Genomic DNA, 25,355 nt, shown 5'->3' on the forward strand with positions numbered 1-25,355 from the left:
TGCTCTCCACACACTTGGTTGGGCTGGAGTCACACATGACCCCAAGGGCTCAGGGCACAAGGTTCCCAGCGCTACAGGCAGCGGAAGGCTTGTGGGCAAGAGTGAGGAGACAACTGCGTACGTGCCAGGCACAGATCCAGATGATATTTTACTCTCCACAGGCCCAAAGGTCCTCCAGAGCATTGTGGTTTTACTCCAGAGGAATGTGTCTGAGAAACTAAGCCCGTTTTAAAATCTCAGGTATTCTTCTCTGCTGGCACTCTGAAAAATTCAGCATGGGAGTTATCTAGAGAGGACCAGGTCCTGATGATGCAGGAGACAGAAAGGAACTTCTGCTGCCTCCAAGTAGCTTTGTTAGAGAAGACCAAGCCCTAGCGAAGACAAATGAACAAGGGGGATGAAGTGTTACCAGTAACTGTTTACTCAGGAAAGGTTTTGAACTGATTTGCTTTCTTCTCAATAGTCAGCTTAGGAAGCACAGTGACTCTTAAACCATCTGTGTCAATCTGGGAGGTTTTATTAATCATAGTAGAATAGTTCATTGATAGAGAAAAAATTATCAGAGAAAAACAGACATTTCTGTCATTCTCAATACCTTTTTCATCAATGCCTTCTCACCAGCAATAGCTCTTTATTTTACTTATGCTCTATTTTCTTTTCAAATCAATATTATTTCCTTCACCAAACACTGAGTCCTTTAGTCTAATAGAATCTAAATATTTTCTTTAATGAGTTTAAGAGATGACAATGAATCATGTTAATCATTCGTTGGAATCATCATGCAACAAGAACTCAGTGTCATGTGAAAAACAATGCACGGGCTGAAGTTTGTCATCTCGCTAAAGAGCATAATACTATTTTATGTTACAACTTAGAAATGAAACATTATCCCACTGATGAGATTGTGCCAAAAACCAGAAAGAAATGCTTTTCTTTGGAACAGACCACACTAATTGCACAGACAGTCTAAAACATCACTTTCTATTTCTTATGATAAAACCTATAACAGAATGTCCCTGTAACAGGTGATAAACAAAAAAAATCCCAATCTTAGAACTCCAGTTGTTCCACACGCATTACTTTGAGTCTTTCCAGTGGCAATAAATGTTTCATGACTTGATGGCCAGTTCACCAGACTGGAAGCTGTCTTTGAGAAGTGGGCCAGTTTCAGAAGAATAGAGAAATCATAGACAGACTGGCCTGAAACTCAGAGTTTTCCAGATCTCATCAGCAGTCTCAGGTTCATCACAAATGTGGCCAGACCAGAAAGTAAGCAAAAATGCATCAAGTTCAGGAGATTAAAAATTAATTGGGATGGAAGGAGAACTTTGGCTGCAGTCATTAGCTAAAGCAGAAATGAACTTAAACTGCAAAAATAAAAGTTTAGGCTAGATACTAGGGAAAATGTTCTGATCATAAAGGTAATGTGGCACTAGGACATGCTGCATGGGAAAGCTGTGGAGTCTCCACCATCAGAAGTTCTCAAGAAAAAATTAATCAAACTTTTGTCAGAAATGACACAAAAATCCTGACTCTGCTTTGGAGCAGGAGATAGACTCAGTGACCTTCTGTTGTCTCTTCAAGCCTTATATATGTTGCACTGCCCCCATATTTCCCATATTTACAAGCTGTCTTTGTCCTTGGAGCTTGTAAGAGTGCAGTTACACTGATTTACTCCAGTAAATTTGGATTGGGAGAACATGTTCGTGGCTCATGTTCTGATGCCATCAACTCCTCAGCAGCTTCCTTCCCACAGGTGACATCCAAGCTCAGAGTCAATCTCAGTCGGACAGGCTAGTGAGCATGCCTGAAGGTAATACTTTATTGTAAGGCAAGGATTTTGCTGCAAAGTCCTCTCTACTGTTTGAGTAAGCATATGGGAAGCAAGCAGACTGACATTTGAAAACTTGAAAACGCGGCTCTTATTGATCTCTTGAAGTTATGAAATGATTGAAGTGCAGCACACCTGACAAATTGAACAGCATTGCCAGTTGGTGTAACATGGAGAAGCTCCATTGACTCTGTTGCTAATTTATCACAGTCTAGGATGTGACCCACTGAATCCTGAATTAAATTTTTATGTATTTGTGAACTATTTATACTGTATGACAAATCAATACCTTTTTTTTTTTATTCACCTGGTTTAGGATGGATAAAAGGAATATTTCAGTATTCTCCAGAGTCAATGCAGAGTTGCACTGAATGATGAAAGATACGGTAGTTTTTGAATGGAAGAAAAATTTCAGGGTAGAAAGGAAAGAGTGTAATTTAGACTAAATATCTTTTCTATCAATGATATGAATAATACATTTTTTTGCAAACTCATGACAAAACATAATGTCCTTTTAGAAGATGGCATATAATTCTTTATCTCTCTTTAAGAAAGAGTTATTAATTTTGAAAAATCTTCTTTCTGAATTTCTTTGCATTTTGTATGAGCCATAAAACCTCCAAGGAGTTATTTGAATTTCAATACTGTCTCACACTTTTATTAAAATATACTCTAACCCTGCTTTAGTAATTAACATGAAGATAGGGCCCTTATTTCTAACAACTGAAATCTCTCAGTTATTTCATATTTTCCTTAAGTATACTTTTGATTAAATAATTACTGGGCAACAGTATTAACAATTTTTCTATGGCAGGGAACATATCACAAATTTCCTACTCATGTTTCTGCCATTTATGCTTTTGCCAATGTGTTTTATGAGTATTTATTAAAGATGATGCCTTGAGTTAATAACATAAAATACCTACTAGTTTCATAATCATCACTGCAGTGCAGAAAGCATTAGAGTTACAGTAGTTCTGCATTGACGACGTCAATAGATTTACTGCATTCATTTACTTCTGCAAATATTCCGAAAATATACATTACTTTATGACCTTATATAGTATATTGCCTACATATGAGGATATCAAAGACTATGAACATGCAGAACAGACTTTAAAGTTGACAGTGCAAATCGTGCTGTTCCTTCCTTTCTTCTTTCTCTGTTGTCCTAATATTAGAGTTCATTTAATGTTGTTTTTTGTAGACACATACACTTCTGCACAGCCCCTACAGTAAGAGATGAGACTGCTAATGGTCTTTACATGACAGCCTACTTTGCCATCTATATTGAAGATGATGCGGAATGCTGCTGCTCCTAAGTAGAGCTGGAACTGAATAGACACTCATAACGAGTCTGTGTGTGAATTAAGCAGAGAGTTGTCACGTGTTCTCTCCCTGCATACACACACGATCTGCCTCTGCATGGCAGAGCTTACTTCGCTCTTGCTGGACAACCTTGTTAGCTCCTGGAATTTGTCCATTTTTTCCCTTCTTCTCCAAGAGAAGCATGTTGTTCTCTGCTCTCACTGTCTCTGCTTCACCTTGCAAAGGGAGCAGTGGAAGCTCTGCTTTGCTGGCAGATATCTAGGTTCACTCCTAGGGACATAGATGTTTGCAATATGGACTGCTATGCTGTAAGATCCTGGGGTAGGAACCCTGAATAATGTTCAGGTCACTTAGAGAAGAAGAGGGTTAGAAGGAACCCTGAAAGATCTTGATCTTCCTTTGCTATCACACAACTCAGGATCAACTTTAATTATGTCTTCTCTAACTTATGTTTTGGCTAGCTTGTTTGTAAACACATTTGGTGATAGGAACTTCCTAGACTTCCCAGAAGTTTATTCTGTTGCTTCACTCTCCTTGCCATTAAAAGCTTTTCCTGATGTCTAGTCTTCTGTGTGACAATTTAAGCTTGTTACTTACCTGTGATAAATCAATTTTTCACACCTCTAATTCTTCTTTTTGGTATTCTCTGGACTCTGTCTCAGTGATTTATGCTTCTTCTTAAAACATAGTGCTCAAAGCTGGGCACCATACTACAGATGTGTCCCTACTAGTGTTGAGTAGAGAATAATGTTTACATTCCATATCCTGCAGACAATATTCCTATTTATTAATCCCAGTAAGAATTTTCCCTTTTTCATAACAATATTATACCATGGTGTTGAGCCATGCATTGCTTCTGACCCTCCGTAGCCTAAGATCCATTTCTGTTGAACTGCTACCTGGCCCATTGCTCATCTTCCCATATTTGTGGTAATACCTATGTGAATAATTTTATGGTGAGTCTACTTTCCTCCAAGTGTTATTTTGGGAGCCAGAATCTGGCAATACTAAAGTGTAGCCAATCTGAAAAAAAAATTGTTTTCTGGAACTTAGAAGACATGATAATCAAGTTAGCTATCAATAACTCTCTGTCCTCTACTTATCTGGCAAAAAGATAGTCAATTACACATCAAAATACTGTAAAAATTAATACACAACAGTAGTCAGCAATCAGCAATCAATTTTAGAACAATTCTCTTAGGTCAGGTACAATCAGGACCGCTTTCATAGGACATTACATAGAACTATGCATAATTTTGCAGAATAATATGTCTTAATTAAACATGGAGAGTATCTGGAATCAATACAGATGGAGAATGCGTTCACATTAATCTTATTGAAAGAGTTTAAGTTTTATTTTAGGAAAAGAGCAGTACAGAGAGTTCCAGTCACATCTTGAAGTCATTCTGCTTCTGCCTGAGAAAGGACTATAGGATTGAAGACCTGCATTTCAAGTGAATTCCTTTATTAATAAATAAACATAGGTGAATTAATATATGCAAAAGAGTTTTGGCAGGGATAATAATGGAAACAAATAGAAAAAATATTAAAAGGATTAGTACACTTAATCGGTCTTAGGTTGCCTAATGAACGATTAGCCTACTGTTTAATCCCACTCGATCCATTCGGTTTTTGTAGCTCTTACTCTCTAAAGATAACCACAGATGATTCCAAATGTACTTTTGTTTTTGAAACTACTCATATTAGTATTACATTGTAATCATTGGCATGGAAACCGTGTTATAAATGGGAATGGACAAAAATGGGACATGCTAGAGCACCTATTACTTGGTGTTTAAAAAATGTGTTGCAAAAAACTTGCAGCACTCTAAAATAGGACTGAGATGACTACTGTTGATTAAATATAGATGACTTTTTACATGGAAGGTCTTGGGAACAGACTGCTGATCATCCAATAAGTAGAATTACAATGCTAGGCTCTGCAGACCATGATCAGACAGTGTATCTTAGGTACTTAGCTTGATCTAGGTTCAAGAGACAACATATCAGATGAGTATTTGGGATTCTAAACTCTGAATCCATGTATTACTAGTGGAGGGAAAAAGCATCAACCTGCATCCCACTAGATGCCTGAATGTGCCCCCCTGTGTCTTTGTATCCCAGAATGTAAAAAATGCTCTCTCACATGGAGATGGACCTTCCCCTTCACTCAGTGCATCCGAGTGGCGTTTATTAAGTAATCCTAGTGTCACCAAGTTAGACAGAGGGTGGAGGAAAGGGACTACTCTCATGCATAACAGTGGCTTGTACTCTGGTAGAGTTGCTCCAGTTAAATCTTCAGAGCAGCTGCTTACCTGTTCAGTGGGAATTCAAGGCTTGGAAGTTAATGGTCAGGAACTAATGAGATGAACTGGATGTGTTTCAATTTATTGAGATATATTAAAACATGTTGATTAGTTTGAAGGGCTAGAGGGGACATTTTTTTGTTGCAATATTAAGGTGCTCCTTGATTTGCTGCAGATACTAGAGTGAATGCTTTTTACTTTTTTCTTCCTTTCTGAGACTTTTTTTTTTTTAATTGCTACTCTCATATGCATGAACCTAACAGCTGCAAAGGGTTCTCTAAGGAGCCTTTGGGGCAAGTACCTGTGGCAGCTCTGACATTATCTGTGTCCAGCCAGTTTGGGATATGTTCTAATCTGGCCGGGGAAAAGTTTGAGTCTTAATAAAAGAAGAGAAATTAAACAAAAGAGGCAGAAAGTGTGTCTAGGGGGCATGAAGTTCTGGATTCTTGCCTAATGCCACATTCATCAGGCTTAATGTAGATGAACTCTGTGTGGGTTTGCCAGCAGCAAAGTCAAACTTCTCATCCGAGACTTCCTGAAGCATTGCTCTGCAGTTATGATCCTAAAAGCATGAACAGCTTCTGCCTTTTGATGGGCCCATAGCTAGAATATCCACAGAAATACTGATCCCATATCTGTATCCATCACTTGGGTCTGCAATATTTACTGGTATATTTTATGCTCGGAGTTGGCCTGGAGGCTTCCATTCTACAAATGCTTCCAGGGAGCTTTTCTCTGACCTGTAGACAATCAGGCTGCTAGCTGAAGTTAGCGATCATGGTGGTCACTTCATACTAAACATGCTACGCATGTTTCATGCTAAACACGATTCATGCTAGACAATGCAGCAGTTAAGCATCCTTCTGTTTAGCAATGACTGAACCCACAGAAGCCATTTGCCCTCTGGCAAAGAAAAAGCAACAAGTTGTTCAAACTACCTAAGAAATTTTCTTCTGGAATGTGAACGTGGATGTGAAGGCTGACAATTGTTTGGGTGGAGTTGTATGTGTTTGCAAACTAGAAATGACCAGAAGCAGTCAAGAAAAAACGTAGCAAATTGGAGGGTGAAGGGACAAGGACGTCACTATGGGTTTGTGAGGTTCCTGAGGGCTCTTTGAGCAAAATGATGGCTGGAGTGAGGCTTGGAGCATAGAACAAAGAAATGGCACAAAGGATTTCTTTGAGGAATGTTGTATTCAAGACAAGTGAAGTCAAGTCACTCATCTTTTGGGTACAGGTCCAAATGGGCAACTGGAGAAAGTCCAAAGGAAAACAACAAGAATAACAAGATTCTAAAAAAAGCACACAGCTAAAAGAAAAGCAGTTATTTCATTGAGTGAAGAGGAGATGACTGAGGGGAACATTACATCAATGAACATTAAAAAGCCAAAATCCAATCTCTTCGCTATATAAAAGGCTGGAATGGAAAGGAAAGTACTAAATTTCTTCTAATTTCCATAGCAGAGAAGACAAGAGTCTTGCTTGGTTGCAAAAAGTGGGATTTAGTTAAACTTTTAGAGACCTTCTGTCCATAAAAACAGTGAAGCACAGGCATGTGCTGTTGCAGGAGGCTGTGAAAACTCTTTTGTTGCAGATTTTAAGAGAATCATTCAACAAATATTACTTAATAAAGAGTTAGAGATAGTTTATGCCATCTTTGGAGAGGGAGATGGATCAGATGAAGTCCTTATTGGTGTCATTATACTGCATTCAGGAAAACGGAACGTTGTGTACAACCTTTGAAAATGAAGAAGCTTACATAAAAAAGGCCTCTTTCTATCCATTTCTACCCTAATGGATACTGCACCCTTTCAGGATAAGTTCTAATTGGGACCTTGTGCCCTCGCCAGGAAATCACAGGGACTAAGAAACCCTATTATTCTCTGCAGCCGCTCCCTGGACATTGATTTAAGGTATCTAGGTCTAAATAGAGCTATTTGTCTGCTTCCTTCCTTAAAACCGGTGAATGTTGAATAGACAGGCTGGTTGAAAGGAGTGTGTGGAGACTTGGCTCCACCTTTTTACCTACTGGCCAAAATACCTGGATCAGTGACATTTTAGGGTGCAGGAACATTTCTCGCAGACAACAGGGCACTGCTGGATCACACCACTCCCTGCTGCTACATCTGGATGCTCCAATTTACGTTTCACCTGTTGGTCAAGAAACCTGGGCTTCAAGTCATCTCCCATCTCCCGGGAGCTAGCATTACTTCAGGACTAGCCTTCTTTCTTTCCTTATACTGAATACTGCCGCTAGGAATATGTTTATCCAAGATTGATAGTCAAGGCATTAACATTAATCTTTAAGCTTTGTCCTGGATATCTGTTTCTGGGAAAAATCTTGGTCAGATCGACTGATATCTTTGAGAAATTCATAGTCCTTAGAAATCTCAGAAATGTCAATGAAACAGTAAAAAGACATCAATCTTTCCCTATTCATCAGAGGGCTCCAGTACTGTTGAAATGCCTGATATTTCCAAGTCTTTTAAATAGTCTCTGAAACTGTTAAAATAAAGACACCTTTCCCACATTTTCCTTCTCTGCCTTTCACAAATGATGGTTCTTTTAACCTCCTTCTCCCCTTTTTGTTTGCCTAGAGGATCAAAGCTTTTTTTATTTATTTCTTTTTTTTCTCCCAAACACTTTCTGGAGTGTTAAAAAGCACCACCAGTATACTGAGTTTACATTACAAACAAGTTAAAATTCCCAGTCTGTCAGAGCTTTTCTCCTAGGATACCAAGGAAAGCAAAGTTCAGCTAAACTGCACAATTAATCGGAGATCACTTCTGAGTGAAGAAGAAAAGGTTGCTTTAAGCAGGGCTATTCTCTTCTTGGAGATTTAAAGTCCACTTCAGAAAGCAAAATTATTATTCTCTGCAAGTTATCTCACTTTATTTGTATTCCTGGAGCTACCCCATTAGGTCATCTTCCCTTTTCACTCATAAAATCATATTAATGAATCGACTGTTGGATTAGCCATACGTAAAGACATCCTTATTGACAGCCACATCGACAAGTGAATGGATGGAAAAGGGCATGGACTGCATGCTGCTTTTGCTAGAACAGCAGTCAGTTTTGTTCTGCTTTCAAGACCCAGAGGCAGACAGCTTATTTCTTGCTTACGAAGAAAACGCTCTTTTTCAAGGTAAATGTATCCTGTAATAATGGCAAGATAAAGAAGCGTGTGCTGGATGGTTTAAGAGTATTGGGCTGAAACAGACTTTAGTGTTGATCTACCATTCCCCCACAGACACTTGCTACCCTTTTCTCAACTTCTGAGAGCAAAGACTAGCCTTATAACTCGGTCTAGTACATCAATCCCATGTAGGATGGGCTTGCACCTTCTCAAGGAAAGGCATTGTCTCTTGATCTCGTTGTCTGTTATTGTCAGGGTTCTTCTAAAGCCCTGATGGTTGCAAGGAAGAAATCGAGCAAACATAATTAAGACAGCCCGAGAGAATACACTGAAAACAGTTGCAAGGTAGATTTGACAAGTGTACTTTTGTGTGTTCTTATAACATTTGGGAAAAAAAATTGCTAAGAAGATTCCTATAAACTTTGTAAATTTTCTAGTAAAATGTCATTCTGTGGTAGCATTTTGTGGACAAGTATTTCAAAATGAGGAAAAGCAGACCCTTATTACTGTCTATGCAAATAATGTGCTGTACAGACCAGCATTGTAAGGTATCCTTTTCACAAAATTTTGCTAAAGTTTAACCCAATATTACTATATTGATGTCCCATGTGTTTTTGTTGGTTTGTTGGTTTGGGTTTTTTTAACTTTTTACAGGGAAAATAATTAAATACTGGCAAAATACATCTGTTAGCAGATAAAATCAAGTTCTTTCATCTGTTGTACACTGAAGCATCTGGAATCTTTTACAATGGAACCAAACTAGATGTCAGTTGACATACAGTGAAGATGTCATTCTGACTGACTGACTGACCATTAGTAAAAATGCCATTAAAAATCTGTGATAAAAAGCCTGAAAGTCTATGGCCATATTCTCAACTGGTGACACTCAACACTCAAATAAATACATAATCTCACCAAAAATTCTGATGAGGCTTTTTGAAAACTCCCTCATCACAGTAAAATCAATTATATTTTTGTGTAAAGTATCAATTTTTAAATGTTCTTGCAGATAAAGAAAATTTTTGACATGTCTTAGCCATGTGAGCTGACCCAAACAATTGAAGTGCTTTAACACCTCAGAACCAAACTCTCCACCTTACTGCACAATATCCTTATCTTTCTTTTTGTCTCCATCCTTTTGTCTGTTTATCTGTTTCCTTTTCTCATGAAACTACACAGAAGTGAGGAAAAAAAAAAAAAATCCTTCTATGAGTTCCGGAAACATCCCCAAATTTTACTTCTTGATTTCTATCAGATCTCTGCTATGTGTTTCTAACAGCAAGGCAGACAATTTCTGCTAAGCATCACAAATATAATGTAATATTTTCAAACACTAACAGAACAATGTCTTCTCATGCTTTCTTATAATTTCTTCACTGGATGATGCAACCACTGTGAATGAAATTAATAGTAACAATACACATATATAATAATTATAAAATGATACAGAAATTGCTAGGCAGTAAGTACCGAACCAAAAAACAGCTCAGCCAAAGACCTCCTATGAGACATACATGTAGAAATGTTCACTTAAGCACAGCTGGAAGTCTCCCATCAGGAAAGTGTGGCACATACAAGCTGGAGCTGGTATGGGATCTAAGAATCCTTAATCACAGCTGCATTATATAAAAAAGACAACCATCCTGATGCTGTGAACTGTACATTAAAATGGTCAAGAACTGCAATGCATACCCTACATAAAATAACCAAGGTCAACAAGGTCTAGGAGCTTCTCAGAGAACACACTAGCTTTCCATAGGGCTCCATTCCTCACCAGGGAGGAGGAGTGTATCACGCCCGCAGGATCCCTTTATTCCCATAGCAGAGGACTGGGGTTGCCTGGCAGCTCCTGCACCATCTCAGCCCTGCTGTTACATGTCAGTGGAGTGGGGAGATACAGTACTGATGACGATAATTAAGGATTTTTAGGGATGAAAAATTTTATGAATAAATTTAGGGATAAATTTTAGGAATTTAGGGATTAAACAATATTTTGTAAGATTTTCAAAACCTTTTCAAATGTTGTCCTAGTCTATACTTCATAGGTTGATGTAATGGTCATTGGTTGGACCACACAGTGTTCAATGACTGTTGCAAACCACTGATGTCCTGAAGTGCTAGATTTGGCATCTGACACACTAGTTTTGCTGGAAGACGTCTATGGAGTTGCACCATACAATCAGGCAGCCCCTTCTTGGCCACCTATCTCAGCCAGCCTCTTCGCAGGGCTAAATCCAGGGAAGAGTCTCAGCACTGCCAAATCTCAGGCTCAGTAAATTGCCTGCAGCATCCTCCTTCACAGACTGCAAGGTAATATCTCAGTCAGCCTAACAACACGTGCTTTTGAGGACCAGCCACCACAAACCAGAGAGGCTGAGGCTCTACAGAGCCCTATGTTATGTAGTTGTGCAGTTATGTTAACCTCTCCAGATACAGCATTTAGGAAACACAAAAAATGTATCTGATTTGAATGTGGACTCATTAGTGGAGCTTGCCATGGGAATGGATGCTAATGTATGAGTCTTACTATATTTCTCAGCTGAGGATGCACTCAGTCACTACATCCTACACACTTTCTTTTTTCTCTGTTTTCCACCAGCCTGTCATCTTCTAGACAAAGGTTTTTCACAGTTTTCAGGTTCCCTTCAGCTCCTTCCTCTGGCTAGCCCAGGCCCTGCCTTCTCCTCTGTACCAGTGGGAGGTGACCCACCCCCTCTGCTCCTCTTTTCTTTCCTTTTTTTGGCAGTCCCTGCTTCCAATCTTTGTCCGTGCTTTTCCTCTGACTTCATTTCACTCCCAACCCTTACATTTTCCTTCTCTATTTTATTCTTCCCTTCGTCCTCTACTCAAGCACCCCTTATTTTCTCAAGAGCACTCCTGTTTCTTCTCACCTGCATACTCTACCTCCCCTTCTCAGCACCCTTCCTCTCAGATGCCAGGTTCCTTAAAGGGTACTCTAAGCCAACATACTCAGCCTTCTTTCCACTCATACCTTCTTTTTAACACACTAATTCTCCTAATACACTTCTGACCTATGAGTTTGCTGACTTTGTGGTCACCCACTGAGCTTTTGACTTCATTCTCCCTTGTGTGCGCTTGCTTGGTTTTCCTCTGGTATCCGACAATCTCTCCACTGACTTCCACTGACTTCTGCCTCCTTTGTTTTTACTGCACTATCTCTGGATTGTACCCGAAGTTCATGCATGACTACAAGTTTCCTCTCCCTCCTTTTCTCAAGGATACGCTTAGTTTGTCGATGTGTGCTCACTGTATGCCGATACCCTGCTAAGACTTCTTGATCACCATGGACTTTAAAATTCTCTTACGTTCCACCTCTCCACCTAGCTTCTTTATCTTTCTTATTACTTCAAATTACCATGGAAAAAATCAGCTCTATGACATTTTCTCCCCTAGCTCACCCTTTCCCACATCTCTGATTCTGTTCCTTTCCTTAGTATGCCTGAGTGCAATCCTCTGCCTGGCAGTTACCACTTCCGTAACATATGCAATATTTTTGCCCTGCTAATTGGATCACAGGATAATTTCTAATCTCTTTAATGATTCTTCACCACCTTCATCAGCTTTACAATCTCTTCATCCCGCAACTGACTTACTATTCTATGTACTTTTCTTCCAACTTGAATACTCATCTGAGTGTCTTTACTGCTCTTTCTCTCCTTTATTATGAAGATATTTTCTTCTTTTTATTTTTCCCACTTCATCTCTCATGGGTATCTGTTTTCCTTAACCTTTTTTTTTGCCTTCACAACTTTTTTTGTTTTCTATTCACTTTTGTAATGGAGCATTTCAAGATCTCACAGCATCCACCAAAAGTCTGCTCCGGGTTCCCATTTCATCCATGAAGTGTTCATCAACCCTTCCCTCTGTACACACCTTGCTTGATGCATATTTGACATGTTTATATACTTGGTCATCATCCTGTATCTCTTTGGATGTACTGGGAAAGGGACTTTCAAGGTCAAGGTCATCAGTACTATCAAGGTCCAGCCACTTCCTAGACTTTAAAGCACTCTCAAGAAAGGCTGCCTCGGTAATTGGGGTTAAGACCATGCCTTTGCATGTGGATAAATTGGATCTTAGAAGGTTTGGAAAAGCTGCTACACTGCTACAGAGGTTTTTGAGACAACTCGTTGATTTACATGAGGAGCCCATAGGTTCCTATATAAGCAATACAATTGCTAACTACATAAATGCTCTCATAATCTCAGCATAGCTATGAACAATAGTATGATAATAGTTCCAACTACATCATTTTATATTTGAGAGGGCCAATATGAGATAAAAGCAATATAGTTCTACAGCCTTTTTTGTGTACTTTTCTATAGCTCTAGTAAATTCTTTTCGTTTTTACTTTAATAGGTTTATAGTGATTTAACCCCTATGAAAATTTGCTGAATTGCTTTGGAAAGACAGCTAGAAACAAGGCACTATATTCCTTGCAGTATTTTTGAAAAACTGAACATCCCTAAAATAAAATAACTGAAAACCTCATAAGACAATAGATAAGCCAGCAAATTCATTTAGGTCACGCACTGGATTCTGGGGTTACCTGGAAAAAGAACCAATTGCACTAATCTGTAATAGTTAAAACACTTCTAACAATGAACTGTGTTTTTGTCTCAGTGGAAATATCTGACAATTGCACTGAAACTGTTCCCAGACATCATTGTGCCCAGGAGGAATTCCTATTTTTTTTGTCATTTTACTCCTACTACTAAAATAAACCCATGATTTTCAAGCCAATCTGTATTTTCATAAGATGAAATGTGTCCCAGATTTTTCTGCCAGTTTAGGGCTAGATTATCACAGTGAAAATTTGCCATATTAAGTTCATAGCCAGGAACAGTCACAGGCAGAGCTTTATGAAGGTAGTACCAGCCAAAGTACCATGCTCCTTCCCTGCCACCTTTGGAGCCCAGGTCCACCACTACCATGCTCTGGACATTCAGCACTGGGTGCAGGGGCAGGGTGGCGAATCATCCTCCTGGTCACCCCTTCTTGCTGGCTGTGGATACCCCTCCATTGCAAATGCAGCCCACCCAGGGATTAAAGCACAACTTTATTCTCCACACTAGTAGAGAGCAAGAAGATAATCTTCTTTTTAACTCTCTGACCTGGGCTAAGTTCTTGATTAATATTTAAAGCAGCTGTCAGTTTTATATCAACAAGCAGAGAAAAAGCCAGTAAATATTACAGGAACTTCTTCAAAAGAGCTTATGTATCTTACTGTAGTTGTAGGTATTCACACACAAACAGTAATGCTGTCTGATCCTGGAGTGTGTCAAACATCTCTTTCTGTTCTGTGGCATCTTGAAAGTGATAGTACACCTAGCATTTTATCAACCAGAAAAATCCATACTAACTGGTCAATAGCTATAGTACGACGAGTCGGAAGAAACAAGGTGCAGAAATCCTAATAAACATTTTATAGGGCTTTGGAAATAATAGCTTTCAAAAACTGAATAGAGAGTGAAGTGCCTTCTGTGGGATGCTGTTCGCAAGTTCAACAGCCTCACAGGCAGGATCTTGCACCCTGTAAATCTTTAGGCTGGATTTTCAAATCACAGTGCTAAACCAGACTCTTGGTGGGTGTACACTTCATGTGACCCTACTGAATTCTTGTAGACCAATAGAGAATTTAGCCCACCAGATTTAAAGGAAAAATTGCAATGTGACCCCAGCATAAGTGACATCAGAACCAGATCATCCAGGTTTTATAGTCTTCTGTATGGGACTCTCAGAGTTTCAGAATAATTTGTGTTCTGTAGGACACTTCCACAGGAGCTTTGTGTTTGAACAAAATGTCCGAATAGCTCTTTCTTTAAATGCCAGTACATCTCCTTACACTTTCTGCATTTCCAAATTCAGCGCCACTTATGTAATGTACACAACTGAACTGAACTATTTATAATGTATTTCTTTTCTTTTGGCTTTCCAGTATGATTTAATACTTTGCTTCATCACAATTTAATTAAGTATAAAAATGAATCCAGAAACATACTTTACCACTGCATCTTGCTTTAGATTCACTCTGTCAATGATAAAATTAGAATCTTACTCCTAGACAAGGTGTCAACATTTGCCTAAAAAATTTTATTTGTAGAAGCTTATAAGTAGGTCATCAGCACAAGTAACCCAGACAAAGATCAACAGCAATTACAAAAGCATCTCAGCTGTGGGACAAAAGTCTTGTTTTAATGTACTTGATACCAATGCCATTTTGCTTGTTTTTAAGTTATAGAATAGTAAATAACTTGGTGTATTTTCTATTTTGAAGTGCATTTTGTGTTTTATATATATTGCAAGACTCCAGCTATATTGAGACTAGCAGTGGATGGCATCATTCTTTAAAAAAAAGCAAAAGAGCCACAGAAATTGAAGTATAAATTCTTCTAGGAGAAGACAAATTAGCTTCCATTGTTCTTCAAGTAATCAGTTTATTAAGAAGGGTTTGCATGAATTGTTACTAATTTCACTCAAAGAGTGAACATTACAAAAGTAAAATTTTTCTATCACCTTAAGTGTGAATAAAAGTAGCTTAATGTGCATTTTTCCCCAATATAACTGGGGAAGTTATATTTTCTTGTAATACCTGAATTTATCAAGACAAACAACAAACAGCAGCAGAAGTCATAATGATTTAGGTGTATTTCAAGCAAATGAGAAAAATAATTTTCCTGAAATATGTATTTGATCAGGTGGGTTGTGTGCTTTTCAAATTGTTTTCATGCATATTTAATCAACCTGAGACATATACTTATGCAAGCTGAAATAGGTACCAGCCTGTGTCCCAGGCTGTTCTGTTTCACAGTCTTCCGATGGAGATTTTTTTTAAAGCTGAATTAATTATTTTTAAAAATGTACTAAAATCATCTTGAGCAGGTGGCATAAACTGAGAAAAAGCCAAAGAACTCACAAACTACAGGAAATCCTTAGCTCTATTCAATGCAGTATCAATAAGATGCCTAGTTTGTCAAGAATTGCTTGGTTTTTTATCAAGATTACTGAAATACGGGGATGTATGCATAATATAATCTATGGAAACACTACAATGACGGGGGGGGGGGGAAGAAACCCCTAAATCCAACACACACCCCAAATCCTACCTATACACTGGCATAGAGATACACTTTCTCACACCCACATGTGTATCTCAGCAGATATGTGCGCCTGACACACACACAGATGAAAGATATATACCCACACACCTCTAGGTCTACACAGATAAATACTGCCTGGGAATAAAAACACATTCCTATGAATCTATACATATAATACATCTATATGCATCCAAGCAAACACAAGCACAGATATACACGCATACACACCCACAGACATAGGAACATAGGCAAGGCACATACATAGGCACGAACAACTCTAGAAGCACACACATATACCTGTACAACTGGATGCATACTCACATGGACAGATAGATATACAGGCACATATGAGGGAGAGTTTACATTGGCTCTATCATCCCTGCTAATTTCTCCTTTCTTTTTGAAGCCTTCCAGTTTTAGGATCCTGGAGTGAGCCAGGTCCGTGCAGGGGTGATACCTCAGGAGGAGCAAAGCGCTTCCAGGTTCTTTAAGGTTCCCCACCTCTCTCCCCCCTTCTCCCAGCAGCAGATTCAGGGAGATGAGCTGGGTACCCAGCACAGCTCTCCCAGCTGCTGGCTTAGCACTTTCCACCCCAGCTTAAGGAACGGTATAGGATGGCACACTTAAGATCTCCTCCCTTCACCCCCAAAGTCTGCATCTGCAGCAGCAGGAACCTCTGGGCAACATCTGGACACAGCTGCTTTGCCCTGGGCAAGCCAGCCCCTTTCTAACCGCTCCCCCCACCCCCCCCACCCCCCTAGCTGTGGACTACAGGGGTCCCCCTGCACCCTACCTGCCCTCTGCAGGTATGAAAGCCATTGCCCCCCCTTCTTCTCCCTCCTCCCTCCCTCCCTCCCCCCCTCTCCTCCCCCCCCCCTTCTCCTGGCCCCTGACTCCCATCAGCAAACCTCTTTGCAAACCACCACTCCAAACTTTTTCCCCAGCTGCACAACCTGCAATCCCTGGGGCAGCGGCTGCATGTCTTCGGGGGGCAGGGTATGGGGTGTGGGTTGCAGGGACACGGGATGCAAGGATCAAGGCTGCAGGGTGTGGGATGAGAGGACTGGGATGCGGGATGCAAGGATGTGAGGACAGGGAAGCACAGATCTGAGATGCAGGATGCAGGGACCGGGATGTGGGATGCAGGGACCGGGATGCGGGATACCAGTGCCCAGCTCCTTACCGTGCAATGAAGGTGGGTCCCGGCAAGGGTCTCCAGCTGCTTCCGGGCATCGCGGGTCTCCCGATGTGCTCGTTAAACATCCACAGGGAGTCTCACCCCCCAAACTTATGTGAGCTGCTTCCTCTGGGAACAGTCACGCTTTCTCCCCCCCACCTTGGATAGGATCCCGATGGAAACTCATCAAGGCCTCCTCAGCGGTCAGGGGTAAGGCTGGGGGGGAGGAGGAGGAGAGGGGGACAACGGGAGGGAGAGACTGCGATCACCAAGCAGTGATCCCCTTCCCTTCCCCTCTTCTCTGGAGCACCCGCTTCCCATTCCTCTGAGCAACTTTGGCTCTCCTTGGCCAGGCAGCACCTGGTACCAGTGCTGTTAATTGGGGTTCCCTTTCGCAGCCTTGCATCTTTCTAGATTTCCTCTCCTTTCCGGGCAAAGGGGATTGGTGCAAAGCTTTAAATTAGGAGGCGACCTAGAGTTGCAAAGACCAGGAGCGAGAGCCGGCTGGCGTTTGCAGACTGCCTCTCCCGGCACTCGGGGCGTGCGATGCCTCTGCAGCCGGCGCTGCGCGGAGGGGCTGTCTGAGGCTTATTCCTACCGTTTATTCATTTACTGCGTTTCTAGTTCTAACTTTGAAGCTGGCTATTGCTCTTGGCACGGCCGGGAGCGGAGCTGTGGCAGGGAGCCCTCGGAGGGAGGCGAGCCGCCGTCCCCATGCTGCGGGGCTGCGCGGCGCGGAGCTCCCCGCGGCTGTTTAACTGCGCCGGCAGCGCGGGCAGGAGCGCAGCCCGGTCCCGGGGGGAGGACACGGAGGGAGAGGGGGGGACGGGACAAGGGGACGCTGCTGTCGCCTGGCAACCCCGCATCCCTGCCCCAAGCATCCCTCCTCCAGCGCCCTGATTGGACGGGGCCGGAGTGTGTGTGTGTGGGGGGGGACGCCCCTCCGAGGATGCTGCGCTCTGGCACTGCGACTTGTCGCATCCCCAGAAAGCCGGGCGCGGGCAGGGGGGACTGAGAGCAGACGGGAGAGCCGAGGCAGTTCAGGGTGTTGTATCACCATCCTCCTGCCTTCTTTTTTCCAGCTGGCGTGATAAATTTGCTTCTGCTCTACATCCCCTCGAAAAAGAATGTATTTGTATGTATCTACCTATATAGAGATACAAAATATACAAATATATGTGTTTATATATAGATGTATATAAATGACCATATATATTCTATACATGCTATCTGTATTATCTATATGCTTTATGTTATCTCTCTATATGCTAACTCTCCCGTATGGGAAGACAGAAGAAAAATAGTTACTGGGGAAAGATCACTCCAGAGTGCAGCAAAGCTGGATGCAAAAGGAAAAAGAAAGCTACCTTTTGTGTTATAAATGTTTGAAAACCAAAGGTTTACATCACCTGGAGTGTTAAAGGAGGTCGTGGTCCTAGAGAGAGAATTTAACACCGTGAGGTGAGTGTGCTGTAACAGTCAGTGAGGGTGGATGTGCTGACTTCAGAGAGGGTGAGTTTAAGCCGTGCTGCATGGGGCACTGCGTGTATTACATGTGGCTTCATTGCTCATTCTCTGCTATGGGGACAGCAAGCAGCTGCTTCCTGCTGGCTGAGCGTAGCATGGAGAGGGTGTCCGTAAAATCCCAATACCTCCCTTTCCATCACAGCTCTGGCTGGGACACTGTGAATTTCTCACCTCTGAATCTTCAGCAGGGAGAAAGCTACCATCCACTTCTTCCTGAATGCTTCCCCCCATCTTTGGACTTTCCCCCAGCCCAGCTCCCCACTTGTGTAAAGCAAGGAAAGAGGCACTGCAGTCAGGAGCTGCAATCCAGCAGCTCACACGGGGCCACTATTGTTTCAGCAGCAGTGGTTCCGGTAAGGAACTAAGCCAAAGTAAAATGAAATAAAACAAAAAAGTCTGTTTCTGCTTTTTAATATTTTATGTCAAGTTATTTAACATCTGCTTATTTTTGTGATCTACTTGTATATTTGAGCTGCTTGGCTAATTTTAGAAAAGTATTTTTTCTTGGAAGCCAAGGACATTTGCTAAGGTGTGCATGTTAAATTGTTTCATTAAGGACTTCAAAGTTAAGCAGGGAGCAAAATGAAAGAGTCCAGTTCCTCTCAGGTTTACCCTATGTAAATTGGATTAAAATATACATGAGACATTGGAGTAACATCAGGGTAAACTGGAATGAATAGGAAATCAGCCCCATGTCTTTTAAATCATAGCATAATTTGACAAACAGGTCTGGAATACTTTTTTTTTTTTCACAGTCTTGCAGACTGATTGCCAGGAAAGACTAGTGGAAGGAAAGATCTGATTCTGCATTACCCTGTACACACTAGTCATGGCTCAAAGTGAGTATGAAAGTAACTTTTTGGTTGGGTAGGCTATAAAACCCACTGTGTATGAAATTGGCCACTACAGGCACCAAGTGGAATTTGGCTGAGACGTATTGTGTGATTTGCGGCAGGCCACTTACAGAGAGGCAAGGAGGTGACCTGGTCATTCATGCCTTTGCTTCGAGAAGCATCCTTGGCACCGATTGTTCACTCTTTTCCCATGCCTGCTGCTGTGCAATATCAGATAATGGTTCCTAACACTGCTACTACTTGCATTTACACCTGATTTATGGCTACTGAGAAGCAGGAAAATAAACCCGACCAGCTGACAAAGCTGTAGGTGAAGGCACAAGGGTTTCAGTCCTGCTTTCTGCCAGTGCGCTTCCTCAGCTGGTTCTCTTAGCACAACAGGGTCTTGTTTTAGCCACAAGAGAACTTACCCAGTCACCCCAAAGCAGGATTCTGGACACCTTATTTCAGTGTATGACTCTGGCAGAACCATCTTTATTTTTGTAGGGAAAATAACTGTGCCTCAATTCCCTTTTGGGATAGCACGTGCTACATCTGGAGGGTGTTGTGAAGATGCAGTCCCATACTGAGCACCATGTTTTCAAACAGTCAGATGCTAAAACTTACAGGTACACACAGTGGTATAATGCAGGGCAATCCAAAGATATCAGTGAAGCTCTGTGCTAAGCTGTGTTTGAGTGTTACTAGGCAAATTACTCACTTGAGGCTAAATTGTGCACCTTAAACTACACTTGATTGTAGATATAGCCATGTTAGACAGAGCAATCAGGCAGTGTAAGTTCTGCCAAGGGACAGCTTTGAGAAAACAATCAACAGCCCCCAATGTCTTTGACCTGGATCCAAAGGAGGAGTCTTAATATGTTTTTATTTATTTATTTATTTTCTGTCTCTGACACAAAGATGTTAAAGCGGCATTAAATTTTCTGAAATAGGAATATTTTGCCTTTGTGAATTATCTGTTAGTGAAATAATAGTTATAACTAGTTAAAAGATAGATTCCTTTCAAACTGAGTTCCCACATCACACCAAATCGAGTTCGTAAAAAGCTTTGATGAGCAGAAGTATTTGTTTTTATAAAGTTCATGAATGTGATTAATTAACAGGCTTACCACCACAAATAAACAGATGCTTATCTTTTTCTTACATGGAATTTCAGCATGAGCTTCAAGATTGTACACATGGGAACACTCCAGTTTTACATCTGATGGCAAGGAACTGTTCCAACAAAACACTTTGTAGGGTTCCCTAATTTGCTATAAGCAACTGTTTTGAGATACGCTCGTTATTTGCAGATTAAAGCCTAAAGTGATGCTTTAGAAAAATTGCAAGTGTGCATGTACAGCCAGAGAGTGATCTATGGATTAGGCCCAGCCTACCTGAATAATTCATGAGGCCTATGATCTTTCCTCCTTTCCTGGGGACCTTACAGAAATGGACAGGGAATAGGGCCATGAATCAATGAGTTTTTTTCTAGCAAATTGCTCCCTGCCACCTGATTTCCAACAGCTCTGCAGCTGCTTCCTTTGTGTGTGACTGGGAATAATCCCATTCTTCAGCAGTTGTCCTGACCTGACAGTTGTGGTCATCACCACAGGACCAAGCCTGGTATATCTCAGTGGTTTGGGGCACACATCAGCAGCCACTAGAGATGATATCATGTCCTCAGGGTGCAAAACATCAGTTTGATGGAAGAGGAGGGCTACTCTCCCATTTTTGGATAGCCACAGTGGTCTAGATATGTCTTTACATCACTATGGCTGTGGCAGTCTCCATCTTTGGAGATACAAAGGCAAAAAGTTCATAGTGGCTGATGCAGAGTTCTACAAAGCCCCACACTGTTTGGCTCATCCTTGCCTGTCAATTGTAGGTGACACTGACATACTCCAAAGGGACAGCCCAACAGCACAGGGCTTTCAGAGGAACATGTGTAATTCTTAGGGGAGATCCACAGCTATGGAAAGTGTAAGGGGTGTCATTCTGTCATACTCAGAGGCTCATGGATCACTGTGTAAAATTATGCACTGTATCAAGAAGTGGCAATCTAGTGCGCTTCTCCTGGAACAAGTATGCATTTTCTTCTCTCTTAACAACACTAATGACTGATTAACTTCATCATGAAGCTCATAATCAAAATGGAATGTCTTCTTTTCTTATTGTTAAGCAGTTTTGAAGAGATTTAGGTCAATACCCATGGTGCAAAAAGTCCCCACGTACATTACTACTAACAACGCTTACCCTCTTGCAGCTGATTCGCATGGCATCCATTGGGACTTCAGTGACATTGTTATTTCCTGTCAGATGTCCAGAGATTACTTTTGTCAGCTGAACCTGCACCAACATGCAGAACATGCCATGATGCGCTCAGGCATTTCTTGGGCAGCCTGAGCCTTTCTCAGCCACAAGGACAGTGGAACCTCTGACCACAGGGCTCAACATAACAAAACCCTGGGCTTCACGTGGTATGGTATGGGACGTGGAAGGAAGACTGCATTCAACACTGTCTGTGCACATGCAGCAGCATCTTCCCTTCTGCCTCTACCTCCCACAACCATCAGTGTCTCTACCCACTCCTCCTTAGCTCCCCTTTCTCCAGCCAACTTTCCCATTTCTTTCAGGTTCCTTCTGCCTTTTTCACCTTCCCTTTTACTCTTTAGACACTTGGCTGCCTGCTCGTGCCAGTTGGCCATGTCTCCAGTTAACCCCAAGGTTTCCTTGCCTCTCTCAGCAAAGAGACCTCTGTCCATAGAAACAAACAGCAGCTGTTATTCATCTTCGTCAGCTACAACAGGAGAAAAGGTCTGGCTTCACTGTGGGAACCAGCTGCCCTCTTTCCACCTCTGCTTCCTACTCAGAAATCAGGTTTCTTAACATGCTGCTGGGGACACACATGACACCCAGCTGTCACCCAAGGCAGCCTACATCCAAGGAAGTAGGGTCCTTCATAAAAATACATGAACAGGCAAGTTCCCTTCAGGTCCCTGTCAGACATACAAGTACACACACTCCACAACCCTTCCCTGGACAAAATCCTACTGCAGTTTGTGCAGGTGCAGGCGTGAGCACCACTCACACTCTGCCTGTTGCATGCCTGATATGTGCAGCACTCTTTGAATCACCTCTGGTTTCCATTGTTCATCACTCTGGAGCCAAGTTGCACCACCAGTCTGCATCTTCTCGCTCCATCCTCCCCTAAATCTGTGATATAGGAGGTGATATGTGTCTTCTGAGAGGAGACTAGCTTTCCCAGAAGGAGCAGGGGTCTTCCTCATAAGAGGACGGGGCACAGCACAGTAGCACATTCCAGTATCTGCCATATTCATTAAAGTAAGATGTGCATATGACCACATTCTACAAAATCCTGACTGTTTTCTTTTTTCCCTACCATGTCAATAATTGGGTACCAGATAGTGGAATCACCTAACACATTTTGCTTTTGATTTAAGTCACCTTTACATTTCTGTGCATTATTATTATTATATTTATTAGTATTTCAGCTGCTAGCAATCTGGCTTCTTCCAACTACTCCTTCCTCCCTCCTGAAAATCCCCTAACAACATTTCTTCTCTTCTGAAACACTTTCCCTTCCCCCATCTCTCTTCTCTGTAGGAATTACTGCATTTACATATTTTGTTTAAGGTGCTTAGGAGTTATTGACAAGTTTGCTTTGCCCCTGGGGGGTTATGTGACACAGTCAAGCTGTGAGCGACTTAAAGCATTGACTGGCTGATAGAAGGGATTGCTTGTGACTCTGAATTAGGGCACGGGCCAAGAAATGCAGCACAGCGCTGTCAGGGACTGTGGCACATAGATCCATTTCCTTTATTATTCTATCATATCTATGACCTACCACATACAGAGCAAGGCAAAAGATCTACATTTTCCCATTAGCTCAAGATACGGGCTTCCTGTGAAATAAATTTACTCACAGCCTCTATGCTACTGCTTTGCAAGCCTGAAAACCCTGTTTTTATTATGTCAGTGAGTGTATTTCAGACTTCCTTCACACTGAGAATCCATCTGGATATACTACTGTCTAAATGTCCTGCTGAGATTCTGCTTTGCCACTAGTTAAAAATGAATGGCTAAATTTATAAACAGGAAGTTTATTGTGTTTGTCTGCTGAAAGATATTCTGGATTTTATTTTGGCTGGGATTTTCACTGGTGCTGTTTTGTTTTTTGTTGGGGTTTTTTATTATTTTTTCCCAACTATTTAATTTTACTAGCACTCCTGAAAGGAACAGTGAGCCCGGAGTTAGAAAGCTGAAATAAAAGGAATGAAGTTCCTGGAAATGAAACTGGGAAAGAAAAAAGAAAAAAGAAAGAAAAAAGAAAAAAAGGAAAAACCTAAAACCAGGATCTCAACTATTCCTTAACAAAGACAAAACTTTTTCCAACAAGGAAGCCATACCTGAGCTTGGCAAACTGCTACTAGCACAAAATATAATTGGGTAGATGGTGATGAAAATAGCACTTGGGCTGTTTTAAAACCTTTTATTGAATGCTTTGGTTTTTTTTTTTTTTTTTTTTTTTTGGTCAGAATGCTGTTGTCCTCTCTAATTTAAGAAAAGAAAGGAAATACAGGCAAATTGACAGAGTTGTATGTTTTTCTTCAGCTTGTTCTATTTAAATTGCACACCAGTAAATGTGGTTAGGAGAATAACTTAAGGTTGCAAAGCAATCCAAATTTAGGAAATATGAATTAACATTGACAGTGGAATCTTAATTCAGCTCCCTTGTGCATGTGCATGTTGATACACTCTTTAATTGGTTTAATACTGTCTTTTTTTCTTTTTCAGAGCATCTCGACACATTCAGCACCCTAAAGAAATAGGATTTTGTCAACAGTTTGTTTTCTCTGCATTGCTCAGTGAGTCTGCGTTGTATACTGTGCACTATTCTTGCCCTGCATTACAGAGAGAATGGTCCATTTCTTCTGCAGAAAAATATTCAAGTGGTTTGCAAACTTTTTTTTTTTTTTAATTTAGTTTTACTACATTCCTGAGGTAAGGTGCTTTGGGTTTCCATTTCACAGATGGGACATAGGTATTACAACCTGAAAGTGTTGGTGGCTTCTGAGTGTCTAATTTTTCACATTTAGGAGGCATACGCTTTCTGAATAGTTCACATTATATCTTGAAATAATGGCTGTTGCTCACAGTATTTTTAGTCTGTGTTCCCAGACGTTGGGTTTTATTGGGTTCTAGTTTGGCTGTGAGAGCAAGATAGTTTTCTTAGACTTGTTATTATAAGTGACTAAATCTTTTTGTATGAAATTATGCATAGAGACAATCAACATGGACAAGTCCATCCCAACAACTAAATTTTGGCAAAATTGTAAGCCATTATAATCAGAGCTTTATGACAGGAAAAGATCAGTAGTTAGACTACTACCCAGTGTTCTTCCTGGAGTTCTAACCAACTCCAGTAATTTGGTATTAAATTGCGAAGAGAATTTGGTTTAAAATACTAATAGATATCAGCAGGGTAATCATCATACATTATCCAAAGCTTATTGATACCTTCACTCTGCAAAGCCAATTTCATGAGCCCTGTGAGATGGGGGTGGGGGCAGGTGGCTTGTTTTTTATTGGTCTCTGTCTCTTACAAGCTCTTTGCCCAATATATGTTTTTTTTCAAAGTTCATAAGGACATATCTCTGTGGGTCTTTCCTCCCTGCTTCCCAAGTAAGGGAAGCCTGAGACCACCTGCAGAGAGTTGTTAGAGACGGTGGACTTTGCTCAGACTTCCTATTAGAGGGGCTGCCAGTGTTGGGTCTTATGTAGCCATAAGGCTCATGCTGTGCACTAGTACCAGTCTGACTGCGGACACATGACAGTAATTCCGTTGAAACATCCTAATTTTCCATGCAAAGGCTTAATGAGGGAAAAAAAATCTTGGTTTTCCAAGTAATAAATGGTGACCAACAGCATCAATCCCTCTCACTATAGTATGTCCCTATGTCACCTGGCTTAAGTTAACAGCATGCTCTAAAAGGTCTGGACTTTGGACTGTTGTGGAGGAAGCGTTCCAGGATGGAGAAAGAAAGAAAGAAAGAAAGAAAGAAAGAAAGAAA

The 25,355-nt window shown here is 41.1% G+C and overlaps 1 protein-coding gene across 4 annotated transcripts in view; it reads right to left on the reverse strand.

The window, feature by feature from the left end:
• Positions 1 to 17,703, reverse strand: part of GRM3 (glutamate metabotropic receptor 3) — a 113,319-nt gene extending 95,616 nt beyond the window's left edge. For 2 of the 4 annotated variants that reach the window (XM_054812045.1, XM_054812035.1), the window contains exon 1: positions 16,907 to 17,703. The gene's annotated coding sequence lies outside the window, so the exon portion shown is untranslated. The remainder of the gene's footprint in view (positions 1 to 16,906) is intronic. The other 2 variants (XM_054812030.1, XM_054812025.1) reach the window with 1 other exon arrangement.
• Between the last annotated feature and the right edge of the window lie 7,652 nt (positions 17,704 to 25,355).

Source organism: Grus americana, chromosome 1, assembly GCF_028858705.1.
Source record: "Grus americana isolate bGruAme1 chromosome 1, bGruAme1.mat, whole genome shotgun sequence".
In the NCBI taxonomy this organism is placed as follows: Eukaryota; Metazoa; Chordata; class Aves; order Gruiformes; family Gruidae; genus Grus; species Grus americana.